We start from the raw sequence: 19,323 nt of genomic DNA, 5'->3' as shown, positions 1-19,323 counted from the left end.
CAATCTTCTGACCAGGGAGAGTTGATAATTTTCCGCTTTCCGTTGGCAATGTTTTCTGGGTTCATTGCAGTCTCCCTGGCAGGTTGCCAATTCAGAGCACTTGGGCTACTTGCAAAGTTATACGCTGTTCGGCTCACATAGGAGCATCAGGGCAGAGTTATTAACAGCCTGCACTTCCTGGAGAACCGTTTCAAGGGCTGCTAATGGTGTTCACAGACGGTTGAGCTGGAACTGCTATCCATATGCCTAGACACACACTCTTAATAACCTTTTCCAGGTTTCTCGAGGCAGTCACGACTACATAAAATTGGTTACAACTGAACCTATTCTAGACCCTTTGGTGGGGAGAAATTACTTCAATATGAGGCTATCACCTCAAAACAGATCAACCAAATTTAGGACTGGGTGAACTTCTCTGAGCAATCACTCTCGAAGCAGATGTTGGCATTCAGACCTGCTGATAGCATCAGTGAATATCATCTTGGGCTTTGGTAGGGCTCCTTGTACTTCTGAATCTGCTGAGCTTCCTGTAGTAGCCGAAAAAATTACCATTGTGAATGAGCAAAGAAAAGAAACACATGTCTCCCAGATGTACTGTTGCACTGGAGAGCACTCTCAAAATTTGGACCTTAGCAGGAAACCTGGAACGATGAAAGGAAATTAAGCAATAGAAATGAGACTGAAATTAGTTTATGTCCCTCAGCTGATAACACACAAGGGGAAACTTCTGGATCAATCATTTTAATTACTATTGATTATGAAAACTCTGGTCCCAACCGCTAAGAAGTCTACAATTGAATTGGGGAAAGAGGGCATCCACATATGAAAAACTGGACAATGATACAAGGCCATATGAGATTGAGACTAAATAAATGCCTATTATGGGTTTGGAGGGGGAGTCCACTGAGAGAGTAAGGCTTCCAAACGGGGCTGGTTATCTGTCTTGATACACTCTGAGAGGATCATGCTTGACCATGCCTGTTCACTTATTTTTTAAACAAGCAATTTTCTCTGGGGACACAGCCTGGATTTCTTTGCCAGCTTGGGTGCTTCTAGATGTGTCTTCAGCTGTTGAGGTTGAAAGGTTCCCAGCCCACCTCCCTCTGTGTTCCTACCACCACCCTTTCCTTGAAATAGCCATGGCCATCGAAGACCTTGTTTACCTTTCTCTCTTCACCCACACCCCCTACCTCACCCTAATTTGTTGAGAAAAATATTGCTGGCAGATAGAGAAGACAGAATCAGGAGAAAACCTAGATACCTCTTGTTAAAAGGGGTGAAGAGGGTTCATAATAAGCAGCTCAGAGCCCAACTGGAGGGATCTGGCTGAGGGTTCCCATGCAGGCTCCACCCCCATGCCCGGGCACTGGGGTCCCCAACACCCCGTGTGGGTGTTTCTGTAGACAAATTTTTTTTTTTCAGGCCGACATTGGATTACATGCCTGCAGACCTTGGGATTCAAAAGGGAAAGATGAAACCTTCACAGCAACTTGGGTTTTCTTTCAAGGGGCGTTTCCTCTACAGACGGTTTTGTTTTAACTGGTAATTAAAGGTGGGCAAAACAGGCCTGGAGAAATGGCTTTTTCCTCCTCTCCAAGCCTGTCTCTCCAAGAGAAACAGACACAGGCAAGGCCACAGGGCCCGCCCTCCTAACTAGAGCCAACTGCTCCTGTTAGTTTATGGTCTGGTCTGCTTCAATTTCTCATGTGTTGCCTTTCTAGGGGCTGCGAGGCCGAGCAATCTGGACTCAGGCCAAGAAGTCAAGAACTGCTGGAGTCCAGGCCTCCGCTCGTGTATTGACACCAGTGACCACCCGGCCCAGCCAAATCACATGGCCCTGTTTTCCTGATGTATGAGGTGCGTAGAATGCTTTCCCCACCGAAAGAGGACTCCAAGGGATTAATTAGTTAAAATCTGTAAACATGTATCATTATAATTATTATTCCAGTTTCTAGTTAAAACCAAACTGGCCAAAAGGAAAGAAAATACCAGCACTGCCTCTCAGGGCAGCTACCTTTGCTTTTCCGGTATTTCCAGTCTGGCTGGTAGGAGAATGTCCTGGGAAGCTCAGTGCTTGCTGGGCCTGAGCCTGGAGCCGTGCTCACCACGTTTGAGGATGAGGAGGCCAAGAATCCAGTTGAGCCCTGGATACAACTGGGCTGTGATCGTTCAGACCATTCCCTCTAGCAAAGGCCAGACATCTCTCGTGAGACCCAGATGCAGTATGTCTACAGTAGGGCCCTGAGTCTGTAGGTTCTGTGGGGATAGACAGGTTGTGTAGGTGATCGTAAACAGATGTTTGGTTTCTAAGGTGTTAATCTAAAACCAGTGCCTCTGAGGGAGTGACTACTGCCTTCCTCAAGAGAAGACACTCTGGACCTGGGAGGAAAGTTCTGCATGGTAGGGCAGGCCTCCCCTCCACAGCGACTCGGCCCTGACCATACTGTCTTCTTCATGGGAGACCCTCAACGGACCTCAGGCAACTCAGCACGGCTCCCTTTCTCTGGGTCTAAATAAATCCACCCCATTCCAACTCCTGCTTCCGAGTGGGAAACACCACACCCAAACATCTACCTTTCTCCGAGCGTAGCAGAAAGTAGGGCCGCAGGCCTCTCTCCGCGTGGACTTCCGGCCTGAGCCAAGATGGCCGACACCGGAAGTGCCTTCAGGCACAGGGCAGGAGCTCCTCCCGCTCCGCCAAGGAAGTCAGGGCGAAAGGCGGGAAGCGTAGCAGCAGTGCCCCGGGGCCAGCTGGAGACTGGATAACAATTTGCCACTTAAATGGGTGGTTTTAAAATAGTTGTTCAATATTTACTTGGAGGAAAAGGCTGAGTCCTCTAAATAAAATAAGGAAGGGCCCAACAGGAGAAGAGGTCCTAAGGAGGGAGTCTCAGCCTGTTCCCCACCTCCAGGGAATTCGTTTCTGGCCCCAGATTTGCAGCCCCCCCCGCCCCGCTCTGCAAAACAGAAGCCCCACAGTTAAGGGTACCCACCTGTCTCAGAAGACACTGTCCCACACAGGCCCCTCAGAATCCTTCATTCCAGGTCCTCTTCAAGTATTCCTTCCCTTTCCCCCTCTATTTTCCCTCAAGGCAGATCTGGAAAAGACTGTTGTCTCTCTGTCTTGCTACTGTTTTCAGTGACGCTGCAGCAGTTGCGCTTCCGCCCCCCAACCCCCACCCCAGGGCTAAAAGGAAATGTGGTTTCTCTCCAAAAGGGCACTGGGAGGCCTGAGTGCTCTGGTGTGTCTGTGGCGGGGGGCTCTGTGCCTGCCCACCCCCTGCGCACCACTCCTGGCAACCCCGGGCCCCCCAGTGTATGTCGGCCTGGCCATGACATAGAAGGTGCACAGAAGTTGGGAAGGATTGCTCTCGGGTCTTGAGAAGGTTAATTCTGGCTTCTGCCTTGGCACCCCCTTCACATGCCCTTGCTCATCTCTCCCAGGCCCACGGGGCTGCTTGGGGTGCTCATTACAATTGCAGAGGACTTCATCTGTCCCCAGGAGCTCTCTGACCTTCACCCTCTGCTTCCTCCACCACTTCCATGAAGGCAACTTGAGCTGCCTGGAAACTGGCTTTCTGACATCCAGCATAATGGTCTTCCTTCGTCCTCTGAGGCAAGCGCAGAAAAATCCCCTGAACACCTTTTCCTTGGAACTAGGGCTCAAAACTGTTAGCTGGAACATGAAAGAAGTGGCAGAAAGCAAGCCCCAAGCAGAGTAAGCAGTGTGTGTTGCAGAACACACTCACCCCGGGAGAGCACTGAAAATACTCGTTAGCCAGGAGCGCAGGGCTGAAGGCCCTGAGGCGGAATGGGATCCTCCCTCCTAGCTGTTATCCTGCGAGTACGGAGCGTGTGGGGGGGTGTGTGTGTGTAGTAATTACATGTAACTTTTAAGGTAAGTATTTCTGAGACCAGTGTTATCAGAATGAATCGGCACTGTGCAAGGTAGAAACAAACAAGAAGTGCGCGTGTCCCTTTTGCAAATGGTAACAGCATTGCCGGTAGCCGACACACTCCCTCTATTTGTGAAGCGGGCCGGGCAACCCATTTTTTAATTTAGTTAACCAACCCCAATCCCGTTCCATTTCCACATAGTAATTAAATCCTCGAGCAGTTGTCTCTGGGTTTTGTCACCTGGTGGTGGCCATGATGCCTTCGAGCCTTGGGTCCCCTGCCACGGGGTCTGCTGGGTTTTATGCAGCCCCTCGGGCTGATATTGCCTGTTGCTAAAAATATTCACCAGTCATGGGTGAGAACAGTCTAAGAGTTGTGGTTTCTTCTTTGCCGATGTCAGCCAATTTCTCCTGACCTTTAGGGCATGACTGTTTTATGCAACCCCTCGTTTCAGGATATATCTTTGGCTGATTGATGTCTGTTGCCGTTTCTTGTAGCTCTTGATAGTCTGCGATAGACACTTTGTTCCATGTTAAATTAATACGTATTTTTACTGGAAAAAACGAAACCACATAAAAGAGCGTGATAGTAGAAATGAAAGTGCTTCTCCCTAGTCTCAACCCTTAGCTCCACTTCCCAGAGGTGACCCCCGTGGACAGATACAGCCTCGGAAGTATTCTCTGCATGATCAAAGCGCATGTGCTGCTTTCTTACGCAAATAGGATCATACCGTACCCACTGGACTTCAACTTGCTTCCTCCTTGAGAAGCATTTACTCTTTCAATGGGGTGTCCTAGTCCAGTTTATGGATGCTATCCGTTAGCTAGTCTCTTATCAAGGACATTTCGCTTTTATCGAGTTGTGTTTTTTTTCCTCCTACAAAGAGTCAATGAGTATTGGATATTGTATTGTGTGTCTTTGCATGCTTTAAGAGTATAACTGTAGGATGAATTTCTACAGCTGGGTTAAAGAGTAGTCACAATTTACGCCTCGATAATTATTACCAAATTGCTTTCCAAAAAAGACGCCGAGAGTATGATAGTGCACCAGGGCAGTGTTTGGAGAAGCAAAATGGCCAAGTCAATTATCCATAAATGGACATGGACGGTGCATTAAGCCTCCCTTCCATCAGAGCCAGCTGATTTGGGCCGGATTAAGCCAGGGAAGAATTTAACTATGGACTTCTCTCTGCGTTTCTCTTCTGAAGCTAAATATATAAGATATGGGCAATTCTGACTGGTTTTGTAGTTTCTTTTCACTGCAGCCTCTGAGTTCCTCTTGTCGCAAGGTCAATGTGCTGTGTGTGTGCATTGCACAAAGGGACCAGCTCAGGGGTGATGATGCAGGGTCTCTGAGCCTTTGTAGAGCTGAGGGTGTGTGGGGGGGGGGGGGCGGTGAGCTGCCAGCTGTGGGTTCAGAGGCTGGGGCTCCCCAAGGTGTGCTGTTTTAGGATTTCTTTTTACCTCTCTGGTCATCCTATCCTTCACAATCCAAGTGCTCCTGTTCTTCGGCCCTTTTCTGCCTGTATTGTCCACTAGAAAATGATTAAGGGGTTTGGTAGGGTCATAGTTCTGGGGTCCCCTCCTCTGGCAGCTCAGGGTGGGCTTCTGCAGTGCTTCTCAAGCTATCTGGGGTGAAGGCCTACTCTTTTTATTTTAAATTTCCAATCTGTTACGGACCAATATTTTTGCAAAATATTAGAAAAGTTGAATTGCTAGAAAAATGAAATAAAAAACCAGACATACAAAACCCAAGCCCAATTTCTTTTTCTTACATGTAGCAGACATAACATTACTTTGTTGATATTTTGCTGTAAAAGTGTTTTGAAATGTTCACCCCCAGTTTCTGTTCTCATCTCACTGGAGAGATGGGGAACAGTGTGAGTTGCACTGCTCGAAGCCTACTTCCAGAAGCTTCTGCAGGCTTCCTTTCCACCCTAAGGCCTCTATCATTTTGCTGGGAGAGGGATTCTCATCCAAAAAGGGAAGTTGTCCCGGTTTTCAGCCATGGAGGCCCTGGGTCAGTCCCCACGGTTAACGCTGCATTGGGGTTTAAGCGCAGGGCTCTGCCCCACTGAGCCCGGTCCCCTCCCCATCCCCAGCTTTTCCTGTGTGGGAAGCAGTAACTCCTGTGGGAAGGGTCCCCTAATCTATCTGCTGGCTACAAACCGAGAGACATCATATTCGTTCCGTCACATTTTACTTTCCATTTGATTTGCGTCAAACAGCAATCTTCGCATCAGTGTTACTGCCCCTTCTCTGTAACCCGCTGCAGAAAGGCGAGATGTGAAATCGGAGGGTACGGATAAAAAGGAAGCGATAGTTTTTTCTATCAAGCCTTTAAAATGTCTCAATTCACTTTTTAAATAACTTTACACTTGTGAGATACTTAGGATGGATCTTAATAGAAGGGAAATTATGAACAACAGCCCCTCAAAATACGAGATTTTAAAAGTCTTTTGTCTTTAAAGGGGCAGACTGTTTCAATTTTAAATACTCAGAAAATTGGTTCTCCAATTTCCTTTTGGAACCTGAAGTAGCAGATCACAGCGGCATCTAGTGGACATTAGTGGTATAACAGATGGAGTAGCCGGCAGAAAAATTAAAAAACAATGATTTTTAAGTACTGCATTTCATTAATTATAAGACTCAGATTTTTTCGCATTTTGAACATTTCTGAAGTTGAGTTGTGGATTTTAATATATAGCACATCACATTTTAATTAAAACTTTTTCTTTCTCAGTGATATCTGTCTTAGAATTGATAACATCTTAGTTTGGTCAAAATATGATTTTTCATATGAAACTTTGCAGGATGTTCATTCAGTCATCTTCTCAGTAATGTTATTGAACATCTACTTTATATCTGTAACTTATTGACTTATTGCGTGTATTATATTCACTACATATATTTTAATTGCTTTATATTCAAAACTCTTACTTGTAAAGCATAATGCAGATCTTTCTCCTTTATGATACATTAATGCTTTGATATTAGTCAGGCCTAACGCCATGTATTTAAAAATTCATTATCGCTTAGGCCCAGTAGTTCTCAACGCTGGCCACATTTAGAATTGCCTGCAGAATTTTCTAAACTATACCTAGCCAGACAGCACCTCTCAGGGATCTTATCTAATTGGTCTAAAGGTGAGGCCGACACATTTGGAGCTTGTAAAAGCGTCCGAAGCTTTTAAATTCTAACGTGCATCCTGAGCTGAGAACTTTTTCCTGCATTTAAGTCAGATGCTTTTGAGATTATAAGGATTTTTTTAATAGTTGAGAAATATTTGGTATTTTGTTTTATGGTAAACAACTCATTGCTTATAACTATCATAATTATGAATGCCAAGAAAATCGACTTTTAAAGCAATACTGGATAACGCTACAACCATGGTATTCAAGAAAAATTCTTTCCTAAAGACATCATCATTTAGCGTATCATTAGATAATGCACCACTTGCATCTGATTCTTACACACTGACTCACGAAATATTATTTGAAGTGAATACCACAGTGAGATCAAGAATGCTGAATAAGTGTAAAACAGTAGCTATAAAATTTATAAGATGTCACAGTAATATATCTTTAATATACCATAAGCCTCTCAAGGAATGTCTACCAACTAAAGGAAAAAAAAAAAGGCTAAGATATCATTTCCTTGGAACACTCTTTTCCTGGCTGAGAGTGAGCTCTGCTAATTCCGGGACTGACCCCAGAGCACGCTACAGGGATGGCAGAATTGCTGTTGACCTTCTGGCTAGTGCAGTAGTAGAATGTGATACCCCATCAGGCCACAGCAGGGATGAGAACAGTATTTCATGGGAGACAGCTTAGGGAAGAAAGGACCTCGTTCATTTCTGGGCCCTACCAATTGCTAACTTTATAATCCTGTACAAATTACTGAACTCGTCAAATCTCTTATTTCTCAGTACGCAGACTTAGGATAATAACACCAACGTCAGCTACTGCAGATATTAGAGTTAAAATATGTAAATATGAAACGCACGACGGGCAGCAAATAGATCAGCAATTACTATTATCCATGGTGGTTTCTTCTTAGTCCTTTTAGCTCATTGCAAAAAGTCAGAAGATGGTGTTTCCCAGAATACTCAAGGCTGCCTACTACCGTTTACCCCTTCCAGCCCGCCTCGTCCAGCCTCTAGGAACTGAGATCCATGTTTAAACAATAGCTTAGCCTCTTTGGGGTTCCTTGGATTCAATCAATAACTGGGCTTTTTTTCATTCATAGGACTCTTTTTTCCTATCCTCGAGTGTTCTCTCAAGGCCTGAGTAGCATAGTGCTAAAATATTCTCACTTCAATTCCTCCTTCCATCAAAAGCAGCCTCTACCCAGGGCCAGTGACTGACCGGGAGCCTGCCGTGTGCCCCTTCAAGTGGAGAGAGCCATGGGTCCTTGAACGAAGGCCAGGCTACTGATAAGAGAGATTAACAGAGGCTGAAGTCTCTGACGATCAAAGTGACCCTGTGGGTTTGGGACAGGAGAGCTGTGACCATGTCAGCGCAGCAGAAACTACGGAAGGGAAACATAAGAAAAGGATCTTCAAGCAGGAAACTTGGGAGTTCGCGGGCCCATTCCCTAAAGCCCACAAGTTCCGGTTTAGTTTCACTCAGCCCCAAATATCCCAGACTCCAGCCAGCACGACCCTCCCTGGATCCGAGGATGGTGGCCACATCCCAAGGGTCCTGTTTATGTTCTGATTGGATTTCAAACTCTTTCTACCACCCACACTAGTGAATCTCAATCGTGCTTTCCAGTTTTGTGAAAAAGAAATGTGACATGGACAGAAACTCCCATTAATAGTGTATTTTAATGCCCTGCAGACATGTCACTAGAAACCCATAACTTTCTTCAATTTTCATGTTGCTGATATAAACTGGGCTGATACGCTTAATGCATATAGGAGCTAGACTTGGGCTTCCCTGGTGGCGCAGTGGTTGGGAGTCCGCCTGCCGATGCAGGGGACACGGGTTCGTGCCCCGGTCCGGGAAGATCCCACATGCCACGGAGCAGCTGGGCCAGTGAGCCATGGCCGCTGAGCCTGCGCGTCCGGAGCCTGTGCTCCGCAATGGGAGAGGCCACAACAGTGAGAGGCCCGCATACCACCAAAAAAAAATTAAAATAAAAATAAAATAGGAGCTAGACTTAGGTGAACTCTTTCAGCCCTCAGTAAACCATTGTTTGTTCCTTCTTCAAGGCAAGGGAAGAAGGTTCCGGCTGGGGTAGGTCATCACCAAGTGGCGAGCCCTCCTGTTGCTGAGAAGGCGTGATCCTTGGAACTAGTATCCCTGCTCCCTTCCTATTCAATAGCTGGGTCACCTCAGGCCACTCAATCTCTCCGAGTTTGCTTTCTCATCATTAAGTGGGATCTAATAATACCCTGCGCATAGAACTTTGTGCGGATTAAATGAAACGATGTAAATGGAATAGCTGGCACCGTGCTGGTGGTTATTACCCACGTGTAATGTGGCATCACATTGAAAGTTGAGAGCAAACATCAAGAGGGACCAGCTATCGAAAGTCAGTTGAACTTTTTAAAGATGAGAAAATATGTAAGCAAAATAGGAGCTAAAAATGGAATACATCTCCTTCCTGGGAAATAACCCTTCAGATCCCGTGTCGGGCAGGCGGTGGCTGGACGTGCCTCAGACTTCCGAGGCATCACTGGGCAGCACGGGCTGGAGGCTGCAAAGCCCAATGCCCAGCCTGACCTCAGGTTAGCTCCAGGCCAAGAAGCGGACACGGGGAAGCGCCCTCCAGCCCTCCCCATGTTTTATTTCAATTGCCCCCCTGGTTTCTGTTCGAACTAGTGTTAGGCTCCCGCATCCGGGGCCGTGTGCTAACTTGCAATAAACAGACTAAAACGGGGGAACTTTACAGCCAAGCCAAGTCAAACACCACTCTGAAAACCTATCCTGAGTTGCCCTGAGGTGTTTCCAAAAGCAAGACAAACATTAGCACTGAACAGCACGCTCTAATTCTCTGCCTGAGGCAGGGGGCTGGCAGGGGGGACCCAGCACGGGAAGACAGGTACACTCTGTTTGTGGCTCGGCTCAGCACTGCCCCGGGGTCACTCCAAAGACCCCCCAGATTCTCCTACCGGGCCCCTGATTTTGTGAAATGTCACTGTACCTCGGGAGACAACAGTGGCCCTTGAAGCAACTGGTCACCTAGGAAGCAATGAATCATTTTTGGCTTTGCCCCAGCTGGCTCTATGAGCTGTAATAAATCACTAGTTTATCTTCAGCTCTGCTAGCCCATCTAGAATCAATATTTATTGTCCACGTGTCTAGATCAGTGATTCTCAACTTTACCATGCATAAGAATCACCGGGACAGGGGCCAGGGCTGACCTAAAAACACAATTCTCGGACCCAACCTCCTAAAATTCCGAATCAACAGATCTGGGTCGGGGCCCTGGAACCTACCTTTTAGCAAGCAATCCTGCAGGCTCTGAAACGGGCAGACCTAAGGCCCACCTTTAGAAACGCTAAACACATCCTATACAACAATTAAATTCTAATTTAATCGATCGTGTTGTGTTAACGTCCCAAACTGACTCAACCCTTAATAAGTAATTCTCTGTGGACACCCAGGCCCATAAAGCAAAATGGCTGCATTTGTGCAAGTTCGAAGTGAAAACTTATTGAGTGTTCTCAGTCCCTGGATTATGCCAGGAGGACCAAAGCAAAGACAGGTCCTGGTCTTGGTGTTCAAAAAGCCTAAAATCTAGCTGGAGAGATGGCTTGTTAGTGAAACACCAGCGAACCGATGAGGCCGTGAGCAGGTCAGGGGTGGGGCAACTGCCGGGCTGTCAAGGCTCTCAGGTGCTGGGAACGTGGGATGTGCGTGCGGCTTAGAGAGCTCGGCAACGATGCAAGGAATCCCATGCAATGCAGGAAGCGGGGACTGAGAAAGGAATCCCCCGCGATGCAGCAAGCGCGGACTGAGACAGGAATCCCCTGCGATGCAGCAAGCGCGGACTGAGAAAGGAATCCCCTGCGACGCAGCAAGAGCGGACTGAGACAGGAATCCCATGCGACGCAGCAAGCGCGGACTGAGACAGGAATGCCCTGCGACGCAGCAAGCGCGGACTGAGAAAGGAATCCCATGCACTGAGAAAGGAATCCCATGCAACGCAGCAAGCGCGGACTGAGAAAGGAATCCCATGCGACGCAGCAAGCGCGGACCGAGAAAGGAATCCCATGCGACGCAGCAAGCGCGGACTGAGAAAGGAATCCCATGCGACGCAGCAAGCGCGGACTGAGAAAGGAATCCCATGCGACGCAGCAAGCGCGGACCGAGAAAGGAATCCCATGCGATGCAGCAAGCGCGGACTGAGAAAGGAATCCCATGCGATGCAGCAATTGCGGACTGAGAAAGGAATCCCATGCAACGCAGCAAGCGCGGACTGAGAAAGGAATCCCCTGCGATGCAGCAAGCGCGGACTGAGACAGGAATCCCATGCAACGCAGCGAGCGCGGACTGAGGCCTATTGCGCGCTGGCTCCACCCTCCGAGGGACAGAAGCTGCCTTATGAGGACCGGGATGGGCCCTGCCGGAAGGAGGGGACGGCAGGAGAAGCAGGAGAGCAGCTGGGCGGACTGAGAGCAGAGAAGGACGGGTCTAGGACATGGGGGGACGGGCAGCCACCATGGACAGTAGGGGACGCGGGTCGGGGGGTGAAGAGTCAGGTGCGGGAGTTTAGACGGTTAAACAGGTAAAGGTCAAGTGGGTTTCTTCGAGCATAATATGAAGAGAAGGGCTTCTTCTGGAGAGAAGAAGAGACACTGCGGGGACAGGCACAGTCAGAGACCAGCTGAGCTGTGAGGCTGGGAGCTTCCACGGATGAGTTCCACGGGATTCTAGGGACTGAGTTCCATGGGTTCCAGTGTCAGTGGAGGATGGGAGTGTACTGGGTTGAACAGTGTCTCCCTCCCCAAGTTCATGTCCTTCCTAGACTCTCAGGATGTGCCCTTATGTGGACATCGGGCCATTGCAGATGTGATCAGCAGAGTTGAGATGAGGTCGCACTGAAGAAAAGTGGGCTCTTCATCCACTCTGACTGGCGTCCTTATAAGAGGAGAAAAGACACACAGACAGACACAGAGGACGCTGGCAGAGGTGGAGACTGGAGTGCCGGCTATCAGCAGAAGCTGGAGAGGTGCACGGGCAGATTCTCCCTCTGAACCCACAAGAAGGGACCCGCCCTGCCCACACCTTGATTCTGGACTTCCAGCCTCCTAAAGGGTGAGGGGACACATTTCTGTTGCCGTAACCCACTCCACTCCGTTGTCAGACGGCCCTAAGAAGCGAATACAGGGGGCCGGAGGAAGAAAAGAAGCTGAAGACAGGTCTCTAGGGAGCGCAGGATGGCCAGGTGTTGGCCCAGAGTTGGCTGAGACAGGGCTGGAGCCCCAGGGAGCCTGGCAATCACTAACTTTCCCTCCATCATGGTCCAAGGCAGACACGGGGCGAAGTTTTCGGAGGAGGAAGCGGGTAGACACAGCAGCTGCCCCGCTCTGCATTCCATGCACATCTTCTGATTCCTTCTTCCATGTGTTTCCTACACAGTTATCACAGTGAGGGACTTCCCCGGCAGTCCGGTGGTTAAGACTCCACCCTCCCAATGCAGGGGACATGGGTTCGATCCCTGGTCGGGGAACTAAGATCCTGCATGCCACACGATGCTGCCAAAACCAAACCAAAGCAAAACAAAACAGCTACACAGTGGCCAAGTGCTTAGGCAAGGTTTCTGAGCCACCCCCAGAACGTAAAGGATTTTCCTGGTTATTATGTGTACCAAATGATTGTTAAGAGCAGGCCTTGTTTTCCCATGCAGGCATTGGGTCGTTTCAAAGAGAAAACACAGTGCCCCCATTTTCCTCACTAGATTATAGTCCTGGACTTCCCCTATAAAGTCAAAATTGGAGAAAGCTGAAGACAGAATGGCCCCATTCACACGAAAACTCTAAAGGCTAGTTTCCCATGAGTTGAGGGGTTCGTTGGCCCCCGCAAACTAGTGTGTTAGGTCGCATACTTCTCAAGGTTTACCATCCTTGAGATCATCTCTCTCGCCCTCTCTCGGTGAAATTTCCTAAAAGCAGCTGCACAAAGGCCACTCTTCTGTCAGATCAGGGCCACTCACGTGCCCCAAGCTGTGCAAAGTGAAAAAAAGGTGCCCTATCCAGGAGGATGGATTGCAAAAAGACACCTTTGTCCAGGTGGCTGAATTGCAAAAAAGCGCCCCTGCTGAGTAAGCCGCGTAGAGGAAAATGATGTGACCCCCGGGGAGGGAACAAGGCTTGGCCAGTGGGGCCCTGGTTGGATTTCAGCTCCCACGAGGCCCACGTTTGCACAGGGCTGGCACTGCCCGGACAGTTGCAGCCAGCCGGGTCCCAGGGCACAACCGAGGCTCAGTTTACCGTCTCTTTATGGAGCCGAAGGACCCTGCTAAGGGGTGATCCCACCTCTCTGGGGGCTGCCGGACGCTACAGCTGCTTCCTGTGCCTGTGTCTTTTCCCGGGTGGCCCGGAGGAAGGCTTTGCTCTCCATCTCATCCATTTTCACATTTCCATCCGCAAAACAGTGCTCAGTCACGGCATATACTCCCGAGGTGTCCGTGGAACATAAGTGCACGTGTCCAATTCAAGACTGGAAGCCTCTTCTTTTGCTCAACGAAGCTGCTACCAAAAGTATTTTCCCCATCAGCTGTTTTACTGGTCTTTAATAGCTAAATCCAGACAAGAGATGTAACATAAAATTCCATGGAGAAGGAAAGGTCAACTTTGAATCCTCCAGGACCAGAGAAAAGGCGTTATTATTATTACTGTTATTTTACTGTTTTTCTTCTCTCTCTGCTGGCACTTCTCCCAGCTCACAAAGGCGTCCCCTCCCTGTGCCGTCGCCTCCAGTGGCCAAGACTAAGACTCGCCACCACGGAGAACCATCACTTCCACCCATTTCCTTCGAAACGACCCTGAAAGCAGCAAAGGAAATCAAACCACAGCCTTGACGAGGCCACCCCAGCCATTGCTCTCCTGAAATAACATCCAAGCCACTGGCAGCAGACCTGGAGCGCAGCTCGTAACTCAGCCCTTGGAGGGTGGGTCATGCAGGTGTGTCGAGGTGGTTGGGACCCCCGTGGGGGCAGTGAAGGTGACAGGTGAAGTAAGGAATGATTTCTCGGCCTCGTTCCGGCTTTCCTGGGCTTAGGTCAGGCCTTTAAGATGATTTGTGCAAAACCTGTGAAGTTGGGTAATTTCACAGCTCGCGCTGGGCCTGCTTCAGTTTGCTGAAAGATAAGAGTTATTGGAGAGATGAAAGATCAATTTGAAGGGAAGAGAAAAGAAAACAGACTCGGGGCCACTGCCTGTTGGAAAGCAAAGAAAACCTGTGTTCTCTGCCATCTCTCGTCCTTCCTTCCCCGGATTCCTTCTCCATCAGACAGGAGGGAGCCCTGAATGGACTCAAGCCTTTGCTCTTTGGGCTCCAGGTCGGATGATTTAAACCAGGAAGGGGGAGCGAGGGATGCTCGGGGAGGTGCCCGGTGACCTCCTGTGCCCCCAATTCACCACGTGGTCTAAATCTGGAGGAATTTGCCCTCAGGGGAAATGTTTCTAAATCTGCCTAGATGGAGCGAGATCCCTCTGAAAGCTTGATCTCTATAAAGTTGTGTATTTTAGCTTCCTAGGACTGTAGTAACAAAGTGCCATAAATTAGGCGAGTTAAAACAACTGAAATGTATTCTCTCACAGCCGTGGAGGCTGAAAGTCCAAAATTAAGTGGTCGGCAGGGCCACGCCCTCTCTGAAGGCTCTAGGGGAGAGTCCCTCCTTGCCTCTTCCAGCTTTTGGTTATTGCCGGCGACCTTTCCGTCCCTTGGCTCATGGCAGCAGGCCTCCAATCTCTGCCTCTGTCTTCACATGGTTTCCTTCTGTGTGTCCTCTCTGTAACCCGTGTCTAAGGACAACAATCGTATTGGATTAGTGCCCACCCATATGATCTCATTTTACTCTGGTCACCCCTTTAAAGACCCGATCTCCAAATACAGTCATGTTCTGGCTGCTGGGGGTTAGGGCTTCAACACAGGAATTTTGGGAGGGACACAGTTCAGCCATAACCCTCATCCTTCCATGGCCAAGGTGGTGCGAACTCAGACTCACTTCCACCGTTCAGGAGTGCAGGAGCCACAAAACTTCCTTCATTCTCTTCCACGTGAGCCCCTCTCCCACGGGTAGCAGAGGGGAGTCATTTGTCATTCATATTATCTCTGGGTCCTCTGGTTGAAACGATCACCTTCTATGGAAACAGGCTCCATCAGGAAATACTTACTGGTAGACTTCAGCTCTCATCAGTGCGGTTCTCTCCTCCCCACCTTCATATCCAAGATGGCAGCCGGTGCACAGGGGAGCTCTTGGTCCCTCTGGGGAGGAGACAGCTCTCCTGGTCTTGTCCCGTCCCTGCACCGGTCCCTTCTGCCAGGCAGCTGTGCCGGTCCTGGTGAGCGTGCTGACAGGTATCCACTCAGAGGCATGTGGGCTGGGTCGGCCTTTTGGGCATCCAGCTGATGTCCCTGCTCAAGGCAAGGGTCTGAGGGCCTAGACTTGGGAGCTCTCACGTGTGACCAAGTCACCTTGGAGATCCCCTAGGTCTGGCGGGATGTCCACTCCATCCCTGGCCAAGGTGGCCCCCTCACAGCCACTGGCTCCCAGCAGACCTTGGTTACATGCTGCACTGGTGTGGGAGACATAAGAGGATCCCTGGGCCCCCTCCATGCTGCAGAGGAGATGCAGGCATCCAGGAATCCTGGTACCACGCATTCACCCCATCTCCCTGCAACCACGCCGGGCTCCCCAACACCCACGTGCCTCCGTGCTGGGATGGGGGTCAACTCCTCCAAGGTTCCAAACAGGGAGCAAGAGAAAAGCTCATCTTCCTTGGGCTCCCACCTGGAATATTCAGTCTGGGGGGAATGGGGCCAACTGTGTGACCACTGGCTTTTCCCCTTCCTCAGCTTCCCTTCCACCCTCATCCACCCTGTTCCTCGTGGCAGAAACTTGCACGCAATGTCCTGAGTGTTCTGGATTATAAGAACCTCAGAGATCACATCTCTGCGCCTATATCTGTACATGGTAATAGGAGCTAAAGGAATTTTGAAAATCGTCTCTCGCCAATGCCTGGCCTTCAAGAACACTGTCTTGCTGGAGACGTTAAAAACCTCTACTGGAGATCAGAAGCCAAAACCTAGCCCTTCTGGCTACTTCTCCTCCATGGCCTGCCTCATCGGAAGTCAGAGGGGCAGCCGTCTCTACTCGCAGACCCCCAGCTCAGCTGGGACTTTTAGGGTGACCCTGCCTGTCCGTGGAGCTGACCCTGAAGGTCACTCTGAGGCTGTCTTCTTACTCCTCGAGCCCAGAAGAGTCTCCGTCTCTCCTCTGGTGGAAGGAAAGCAAACAACAACAACAAAAAACTAGCTCAACAACTATTACTTCAAGATCAGTTCTGCCCTGGACCTCAGCTCCTACCTTAGGGGCCAAGGATTGGACCACGTTCTTGGTCCTAATATGCCCAATCCCTTCCAGCCTAAACCGTTCCTGGCCAGAAAGGAGGCTGCATGAGTTTCCTGAGGCTGCCATAGTAAATGACCACAAGCTAGGAGGCTTAAAGCAACAGAACTTTATCCTCTCACAGTTCTCGAGGCCAGAAGTCCAAAATCAAGGGGTCAGCAGGGCCGATCTCCCCGAAGGCTCTGAAGGCTGTAGGGGAGAATCCTTCCTTGCCTCTTCCAGACTCTGCAGGCTCCTGGCATTCCTCAGCATTCCTTGGTGCAATCACCCCAGCCTCTCTCTCCGTCTTCACATGGTTTTCTCTTCTGTGTGTCTCTTCTCTCCCTTTAAGGACACCAGCCGTTAGATTTAGGGCCCACCCTAATCTAGTGTGACCTCATCTGAACTTAATTACCTCTGCAAAGACCGTGTCCAAATAAGGTTCCAAGCGGACACGAGTCTGGGGGCCTCTATTCAGTCCGCTGCAGGGACTCATGGGTTAGCGCTTCCTAGTAGCATTCTTACTCCTGTGATAAAACCCCGAGCACAAAACGGGGGCCTGGGAAGAGAGTGGTGCCTTTTCCTCCTCATCCGTCCTCCCAAACATACCCTATGTCCTTGAATACCGTCTGTGTTTTCATACTGTCTGGACACATCCCTTCGGAGGTCAGCAGCTCGTGCAAACACTGGCCTTTAGCACTTGCTCTGGATTCACACCCACTCCTTCTGAAACAGCCGTCCGCCTTCCCCTGGTCTTCCATGACCATTTGCTTATTTGTTTATACCCCTTCTGGTTCCAAAAAGGACTTCAGGCAGACGGGTTTTATTGCTGGACTACACCAGCACAGTAAGATCCTGCAGCAAACAGTCTTCACCGCAAATGTAAATTTCCATGAAACCAACATGAAAAAGATCCCAAAGCGCTTGGAAATCTAAATGATCGCGTTAAGTTTGACATTGGCCCCCCTTCTTTATTTTCGTGGACTCTCTGAGACAGAACATTGCCTGCCGTCCTGCCTCTGCAAGCTTCACGCACACGGTCTGTGTTCTGGCGAACCTCTTTATGGAAGAGGCCTCTGGCTGAGGAGGGAGATCCCGGACTCTTAAGAGCCGAAGACAGCAATGAAAGCGCCTTGTTTTAGGACACGGGCCTTAGAAAGGAGGCTGTGAGGAGGCCCCTCGTTCAGGGACTGGAAATGTGCCCTGTGGTCCCCGTGTGGCCCTGATAATTTTGCCCAGGGGAGCCACCAACCAGCCTCTGGGACTGAAAATGGTGGAGGACCTGCAGCCCCCTCGTTTCCCGTGAGGAAAGGAAGCTGCTTCTCTGGCTCAAAGTTATTCTCCTTTTTTACCTTAGTTACAGGGAATTGGGAAGATTCGGCCTTGCTGCTTCCAAGTCATTTCGAGAAAAAGTGTGGGTCTGTGTGTGTGTGCGTGTGTGCGTGTGTGTGTGGAAACGGGAGAGGATGGAGCAGGAAGCAGAGGCCGAGGAGAGAGTGCAGACAAACGCCCCTCCAGGCTCATCAAACTGAATATTCAAGAGTGTTCCTCACCCGTTGGAAAAGGGCCCGATAGAATCGCAATGTGTCTCAGGAGCCTCTGAATTTCCCATCCATGTGCTGCCTGATTGAGGGCAACCAAGATATTTTGAAGGTGTTGCAAGCTAGGCCCCGGCCAGGTCATCCCGGTTCCTCAGCTGTGACGGATGTAAGCTAGGTTCGGGGGTGGAGGAAAGACCTTTCAGGAAGCTTTGCTGAGATCCACACTTGTTCATTCAGCGAATCTCGATCGAGGTTCTCGACGCCCGCTTGCAGAGCTCCACCTTGAACCCAGTTGCTGTAACAACTGGCTTTTCTTCTTCTTCTTTTTTTTTTTATGTGAATACTCTAACTTTATTCTTCTTTTTCAGAATTGTTTTAACAATGCTTGTCTACATCTACAAATCTTGCTAGTTTTTTTTTTTAACATCTTTATTGGAGTATAATTGCTTTACAGTGGTGTGTTCATTTCTGCTGTATAACAAAGTGAATCAGTTATACATATACATATATCCCTATATCTCCTCCCTCTTGCGTCTCCCTCCCACCCTCCCTATCCCACCCCTCTAGGTGGTCACAAATCACCGAGCTGATCTCCCTGTGCTATGCGGCTGCTTCCCAATAGCTATCCGCCCTACGTTTGGTAGTGTATGTATGTCCATGCCACTCTCTCACTTCGTCACAGCTTACCCTTCCCCCTCCCCATAGCCTCAAGTCCATGCTCTAGTAGGTCTGTGTTTTATTCCCGTCCTGCACCTAGGCTCTTCATGACATTTTTTTTCTTAGATTCCATATATATGTGTTAGCATACAGTATTTGTTTTTCTCCTTCTGACTTACTTCACTCTGTAGGACAGACTCCAGGTCCATCCACCTCACTACAAATAACCCAGTTTCGTTTCTCTTTATGGCTGAGTAATATTCCATTGTATATACGTGCCACTTCTTCTTTCTCCATTCATCTGTCGATGGTCACTTAGGTTGCTTCCATGTCCTGGCTATCGTAAATAGAGCTGCAGTGAACATTGTGGTACATGATTCTTTTTGAATTATGGCTATCCTTCTCAAACTCTTCCAAAAGATAGCAGAGCGAGGAACACTCCCAAACTCATTCTATGAGGCCACCATCACCCTGATACCAAACCAAGTGGCTTTTCTAACAGCTGGAGGGAGGGTTGGTGACACTGGGCCAGCAGCTTGTGGAGGAGAGAATTGCGGGCTTAGATCAGAGGCCCGGCTCGTTCTCTGACTGGCTGTGAGGACTGGATCAGATGCCTGACCATGATAATAGCTGCCTCACTGAGGTGTCTGCATGATTAAATAAGG

At 49.2% G+C, this 19,323-nt stretch overlaps 1 protein-coding gene across 1 annotated transcript in view; it reads left to right on the top strand.

Moving 5' to 3' along the window:
• Positions 1–1,782: 1,782 nt before the first annotated feature.
• The window catches only part of CLDN14 (claudin 14), a 40,182-nt gene continuing 22,641 nt past the window's right edge, over positions 1,783–19,323 (top strand). Inside the window, exon 1 of the mRNA XM_059064075.2 lies at positions 1,783–1,857. The gene's annotated coding sequence lies outside the window, so the exon portion shown is untranslated. The remainder of the gene's footprint in view (positions 1,858–19,323) is intronic.

This window comes from Kogia breviceps, chromosome 5 (assembly GCF_026419965.1).
Source record: "Kogia breviceps isolate mKogBre1 chromosome 5, mKogBre1 haplotype 1, whole genome shotgun sequence".
NCBI lineage: Eukaryota > Metazoa > Chordata > Mammalia > Artiodactyla > Physeteridae > Kogia > Kogia breviceps.
The sequence above is the reverse complement of the archived record's forward strand: the minus strand, read 5'-3'. Positions and strand labels throughout refer to the sequence as shown.